The sequence below is a fragment of the Dipodomys spectabilis genome, unplaced genomic scaffold (genome assembly GCF_019054845.1).
Source record: "Dipodomys spectabilis isolate Male_0828 unplaced genomic scaffold, ASM1905484v1 ptg000025l, whole genome shotgun sequence".
In the NCBI taxonomy this organism is placed as follows: Eukaryota; Metazoa; Chordata; class Mammalia; order Rodentia; family Heteromyidae; genus Dipodomys; species Dipodomys spectabilis.
This window is the reverse complement of record NW_024870702.1, coordinates 160,459-168,244: the sequence shown is the minus strand read 5'-3', so window position 1 is coordinate 168,244 and position 7,786 is coordinate 160,459.

The window sequence follows — 7,786 nt, the reverse complement described above, 5'->3', positions numbered from 1 at the left end:
AAGACTTCCCTTATTACATAAGCCAAAAAGTTTTGGGATCAGAAAAAAAATTAGCAAATTGAAAAGGTAAGAAAACGGTGTTATTACAAGACCTAGCTAAGCGTATTGGCTTCAGAAGTGGAGGAAAGCCAAAACTTTTTGACATGGATTGCCTTAATATTTTTGCTACCTAAAGTGGATTTTACAAAGCCTATTTGGCTCACTACAATGAAGGACAGATTGAATGAAGACATGAAAATAAATTCGACATCCAAATAAAAGGGTTTTAAAAGAGAAACCATGAAGATGTAGCAGTGGGGGAGGCCTTACAGTCTTTCAGCTTCACAAGACTTGAAGCCAAGAAGGTGTGATTAATTGGAAATCAGGCAAAAGCTAAGAGGAGGACATAGAGGTAGGACATAGAAGTATTGTCCGTTTTAACAGACCCTGTCATCCAAGGTATGGGTGATTTAACTCTATTCTTCTCCATACATCTTGTTGAGCAAATGCAAGACCAAGAAAAAAATAATCCATTGAAATAATTTTGCAAAGAATACCTTCACTGTTCCTGATATGGCATCTAAGCATCGTGTTAGCAAAATATATCTTTGAGTTTAGAAGTGATTGAAGCAAATAGTGGTAGAGTACTTATTTTTTTGGGCACTTTAGACACAAGAAGACTTTCAAGGTAAAAGAAAAAAAGTATAGCTAAATATTTGTGATCCCAGCATCTTGGATTGGTTTTTTGGAGACAAAATTTTACATTAGATTTTGTCCTCATTAACATAGATGTTGGGTTTTTGTGGCATCCAAATACAAGGGGGAAGTTTAATGGACTCACTTGGACAAGTAAACAGCATGATAGACTTAAAATGGCCAATAATATTTAGGGAATTAGTTTGACCATTTACTTTGCCAGAACAAAGAAGGAAAGATATAATTCCAAATCACTTGACTTAAAAGTATGAAAAAAGAGTAGTGAAGAGAGATGAGAGAAAACATAGAGGACTGTTTTCTCTCCAGTGGAGTAATGGGTTCTTGATCTTGTTTCTTCCATTCTATCCTCACAAGCTATAAAGTATGTTTCAGGAATGGAGTATCCAGTTCAGACGAAGACAACTCGCAGAAGAAAATATTTGTATCAGATGTAGGTGATTTATAACCTTAGGCAATTTATTTAAATCTGTTCAAAATTCTCCCCTAACCCAAACTGCCCACTTTGAACAGCTTTGTTTGCTTTTCCCAAGACTGCCCTTCACTATTTAAAATTTAGAGGTCATATTTATACACTCTAGAGATTTCTGTTTCCTTGTGATTTTTATGTGTTTTTGTTTTTCGTTGTGTTTTTTCACTGAATTTCAAAAGGTTGTGCAAATGTGTTACAATTAAATATGTCCATCTAATTGTCCAATGCTCCTAGATCAGAGTCACTCCTTCTATTATTCTCAACCAACCCCTTCTCCAAGATTTATTTCAGATTTACCACTTACCTTATCATATGTGTACATTTAGTATTCTAGTTGTACTTGCCTCTTGTTCCATTATTCATTATCATTATTGTACTATTATTCATTTTCTGGTTTCAGTTTCCTGATAGTCATTCTGTTAAACTGTCTGGTAATAATTTGAAAGGTTTATATGCATTCCATGGAGTTTCAGTTCTGCATATACTTTAACCGATGTCTGCTTATATTTCCATAATTTATTCATCTGCCATAACAATTTGCAAGAGTGGAGACGTTAAGCACCTAGACATGATTTTATTCTTATCCATTTCGAAGATTAATCTTTAGTCAACAAGAAAGTTAAAAAATGGCTTAGAATGTATTCCTAACTACCAGCTTTCATAAATGGCTTTGTACAATGGGTTGTGATTATTTTATTTTATATGGGATAATATTAAAATTTACTACTATATAGGAATACGATAGAAATAGAAGACAGATTTCATGTTTGTCATATCTCTGATGAGAACCCATATTCTAAACTTAAAGTCATATTTCTTACTATGTTAGACAGATAGGGAAAAGATGAAACAACATATGATATGGCAACTATTAGTGACTTTTTAATAATATACCTTATTATGTGATGAAATTTACTTCATTAGTCAATGTTTGTGTTTGAAATTTGGGAGGCTTATGTATTTAACACATTTCTGGAAGGCACATACTGAAAATCACAAATGGTGGGGGTACTATTTCTACACTTTAATGAATAGTTGAACTTGTTTCCCATTAGTGCTGGGTAAATAAATCAACTCTATTGTAACTTGCACCCTACTCTTGAAAAGCTTGTAAAGTCACTAAGCATCATTTATTATAATGTTATTTTGGTGAATGTGATTTTAAAAAGTTTATTTGAAAAGGAATATATTTTCACGAGATTAAAAGTAGGTTATCATTGGTTTGAGAATGACAACATTTTAATACTACAGGACCAAGTTTTACTGAAGAACCAGTATTTTAAAGCAATAAGGATCTTCTCAATTAATGTTTTTCTGAATTATATTTGACCTCTAAGTCAAGTTTTCCTAGCCTTGGTAGACCAATTATGGATCTATCATTCCAGAAACTTTTTTGGCCTACTTATGCTGGACTGAAATCTTTCATTAATCATTAGGAGAGGGGTATTAAAAATTATTTTATGACAATTGTGATCCTGTTCACTCATATGGGCTGGTCATCTGTAAATTGAAAGTTTGAATTACTGTACTTTCTCTTAGATTTTGTGATTTCATCTTTCATTTTAAGTTGCCTTGCATTTCACAATTGCTTACTGCTAATTCCTCTGTCATAAAGAATCGGGGCCCAGAAATATTATAGGAAATGAAAAATTAAGATGGGTCTTCAATTACTTTCTGTTGGCATGTTGCATGGGCCTAGGTGAGAAGTCTTGCCCTTGTTATCTGATGCTGTAGATACCTGGGACCTGGATCATAGCACCCGTGGGTTCTGCAGAAGTATAATAGCTTTTAGACATCATATCAGCAAAATTTGGGTATGATATGTAGGAATGCTTCAGAAATATGGAGAAAAACATTTTGGGACTAGCGAGTTAAAATAATAAACAGAGAAGCAGAGTAAAATTCCTCACAGATTAAAGGAAAACAACAATTTCTTTTACCATGTGAATTCAGAAAAACAAGTACATTTAGATAGTATCACAAGTTTATACCGAAGACATTGCATCGATACTTTTTATATTCTAATATATATTCTAAGCCTAATTATTTATTATGATATCATTTTAGTTTTAATGTGCATATATTTGATGACTGATGATGTTTTTCTTGTGCTTATTTTGCACAAGATGTATTTTACTGGTCTCTGATTGATTTTTTTTATTTATTTTACTATTTGTAGTTTTTTTAAAATGTGAAAATACTGTATAGAGGGGTTAAAATTACATGGGCAAGATAATGAGTACATGAACAATCCATCCAAAAAATCATACAACATGATCAAACAGGATTCATTCAGGGATGCAAAGCTGGTTCAATATACGCAAATCAATTAAAATAATTCATCAAATCAACAGGAGCAAGGATAAGAACCACATGCTTATCTCAATAGATGGAGAAAAAGCATTTGACAAGATCCAACACCCCTTTAAGATGAAGGTCTTGGAAAAATCAGGAATCCATGGAACATTCCTCAATACAATAAAGGCTGTATATGACAAACATACAGCCAGCATTACACTTAATGGTGAAAAACTAAAGCCATTTCCTCTTAACTCAGGAACAAGACAAGGATGTCCACTCTATCCACTTCTCTTCAATCTAGCATTAGAATGCCTAGCTACAACAATAAGACCAGATGTAAACATAAAGGGGATCCAAATAGGGAAAGAAGTAAAACTCTCCCTCTTTGCAGATGGCATGATCTTGTATTTAAAGATCCCATAGACTCCACTCCCAAATTACTGAAGCTGATTCAAAACTTTGGCAAAGTAGTAGGGTATAAAATTAACCCTCAAAAATCAATGGCTGTTCTGTACGCCAACAATGAAAAAAGTATGGCAGAAATTAGGAAAGCAACTCCATTCATAATAGCCCCACAAAAAAAGAAAATAACTAGGAATTAACCAAAGAAGTGAAGGACCTCTATGATGAAAACTTTTAAAACTTGAAAAAGGAAATCAAAACAAAATTTAGAAAGTAGAAAAAAACTCCCATGCTCCTGGATTGGAAAGATGAACATCGTGAAAATGGCAATACTTCCCAAGGCTATCTACAAATTTAATGCGATACCTATCAAAATTCCAACCTCATTCTTCAAGGAAATAGAAGAGGCAATCCAAAAATTCATATGGAACAATAAAAGACCCCGAATAGCAAAAACAATCCTCAATAGAAAGAACAGTGCTGGAGGAATATCATTAACCAAATTTCAAACTCTACTGTAAAGCCATAGTAATCAAAAGAGCTTGGTACTGGCACAAGAACAGACCTCAGGACCAATGGAATAGAATTGAAAACCCAGAAATGAACCTACAGACCTATAGCCATCTAATATTTGATGAGGGAGCTAAAAAAATAGAATGGAAGAAAGACAGCCTCTTCAGTAAATGGTGCTGGCAAAATTGGTTAACTACTTGCAGAAAGCTAAAGCTAGATCCCTATATATCATCCTGCATTAGAATCAACTCCAAATTGATCAAAGACCTCAAAGTCAAAGCAGACACCCTGAAAACAATACAGGATGGAATAAGAGAAACCCTAGGACTCCTTGGCCCAGGCAGATATTTTCTTAATAGAGACTCAGGAATGCAACAAATCAAAGAAGGTTGGACAAATGGGATTGCATGAACTTGCAGAGCTTCTGCATGGCAAAGGACATAGCTAGCAAGATCAATAGAAAGCCTACGGATTGGGACAAGATCTTCACTAGCCATACAATGGACAAGGTATCATATCTAAAATATACCTGGAATTCAAAAAAATTAAATCCCCCAACAACAAATCCTCAAAGAAACAACTGGCCAATAAATAAGTGGACTAAAGTCTTAAAGAAAAACTTCTCTGAAGAGAAAAGGACGGTCAATAGACACATGAAGAAATGCTCAAACTCCCTAGCTATAGAAGAAATGCAAATCATAACAACATTGAGATACCACCTCACTCCAGGTAGAATGGGTAAAATCAAGAACTCTAAAAACAACAGATGCTGCAGGGGATGCGGACAGAAGGGAATCTTACTGCATTGTTGGTGGGAGTGTAAACTTGCTGTATGCCTCCATCTAATTGATTTTTTTAACATTAGGTTTTCAGAATTCTACATAGAGTCTCTATTTGCGGCATTCTTCAGGTACAGGATTTGCAAATATTTTATCCTTGACTATGGTTACCCTTCATTATCATTGTTGTCGTCGTCGTCATCATCATCATCATCATCACTATTATTATTACTATTATTACTTTTGTACATGTATGTATGCTCCTGAAAATTGAACTCAGGGTCCCTGAGATTTGTTGCATTTTGTTAAAAATTTACCCTTTGAATGATGCCTCACTTCTGCATTTTTGCTGATTAGTCACAGATAAGATTTTCAGGGACTGTATTTTGTGTGATGGATTCAAACAACAATACTCATATCACAGCCTCCCAAGTAGCTGGGATGAGATACATGAGCCCTGTGCTCCCAAATTCTATTCACTACGTTTATATGAGCTTCCACACACCAAATTATTTTACAATGTTTTGAGTTCTACTATATCAAGTTTTTCTTTTTTTCTTTTTATTTTTATTGTGAAAATACTATAGAAATGGGTTACAATTACAGGGACAAGGTAATGAGTACATTTCTTATCAAGCATTGTAGCCCCCTTCCCATCCCTTCCCATACTCTCCCCCATACTCCGCCCCCCCACCCAATGCTCCCCCCCCCACAAAGTTGTAAAGTTCGTTTTTCCACATAACGTCTTGTACATCTCATTGTTGCATTGGATCCACCTGTATCCCTATTTTTAAACAATTTGTCTTTTCCCTTCCCCTCCACAAATTTACCAACCTCAAATACAGTGAAAGCAGGGGTTATACCATGGGGGTGGGACATGCAAAGCAACAAAGTGATAATCTTATAAATGTGTTTGAAACAATCACCTGAAAGGGAAAAAAACAATTAAATACATACCATAGGGTTCATTTCTCTAACATCAACTTATCTGACCTTTTCTGCTTGACCCAAACATGTACTAGTTATTGCAAATAAGGGAAAACATAGGACTTAAGTTTCTTTGGGCCTGGCTTACTTCACTTTCTATATTATTTTCCATGTCTTTCCATTTCCTAACAAATGGGGCAATGTCATTCTTTCTGATGTAGGCATAGAATTCCATTGTGTATATATACCATGTTTTCTTGATCCATTCATCTACTGTGGGGCATCTGGGTTGGTTCCTTATCTAAGCTATGGTAAATAATGTTGTAATAAACATAGTCGCACTGGTAGCTTTCTTATGGTCCTGTTTGTGATCATTTGGGTAAATGCCCAAAAGTGGGATTGCTGGGTCATGGGGGAGCTCTATGTGGAGTCTTTTGAGGAACTTCTATACCGCTTTCCAAAGTGGTTGAACAAGTTTACACTCCCACCGACAATGCAGTAAGGTTACCTTCTGTCCATATCCCCTCCAGCATCTGTTGTTATTAGAGTTCTTGAGTATGGCCATTCTAACTGGGGTAAAGTGGTATCTCAATGTTGTTTTGATTTGCATTTCTTTTATGGGTAGGGAGGTTGAGCATTTCTTCATGTGTCTATTGGTCATCCTTCTTTCCTCTTCAGAGAAGTTTCTCTTTAAGTCTTTAGCCCACTTATTTATTGGGCAGTTGTTTCGTTGAAGATTTATTGTTGCAGGGTTTAATTTTTTGAGTTCCAGGTATATTTTAGATATGAGACCCTTGTTTGTTATAAGGCAAGTGAAGATCTTCTCCCAATCCGTGGGCTTTCTATTGATCTTGCTAACTATGTCCTTTGCCATGCAGAAGCTCTGCAATTTCATGCAATCCCATTTGTCCAACCTTCTTTGATTTGTTGTGTTTCTGGGTCTCTATTAAGAAAATATCTGCCTGGGCCAAGGAGTCCTAGGATTTCTCTTATTCCATCCTGTATTTTTTTCAGGGTGTGTGCTTTGACTTTGAGGTCCTTGATCCATTTGAAGTTGATTCTAGTGCAGGGTGATATATAGAGATCTAGCTTTAGCTTTCTGCAAGTAGTTAACCAATTTTGCCAGCACCATTTACTGAAGAGGCTGTCTTTCTTCCATTCTAGTTTTTTAGCTCCCTTATTGCATCAAGTTTTTCTTTCCTATAAGTTTATTGCCTGAGTTAAAAATGCTTCATCTCCAAAATTGTCAAGAAATCTTTCTTTGCTTTACATTTATATCACTCTATTTCGTTTATATGCCATGTTTTAATCTTGCTTGTAGTTAATATTTGAATAAATTGTTATGTTTAAGTCAATGTTCATTTTTTAACTCTCCCCAATACTGTCTAATTTATCACTACTTATTAAAGAGAATGTAATTCCACAAACTTTTGGTTTTACTCCTTATTAATACTCCTTGATAATAATTTTGTGGATTTAATCTGGTGCCTTACAGACCCATTGAACTGTGTAACCTTTCCTCTACAAATGTAACAATTTTACACTAACAGCTTAATATTGGTCAGAGAAATATATTCCAGTTTATGTTCATTTGTCAGTGAGTCAAAGAATGCTGGTCAGGTGATTTAGAAATTATCAGAAACATAAATATTAATGCCAATCAAAAACTTTAACCTTCCTGAATAAGTTATCAAAAAAT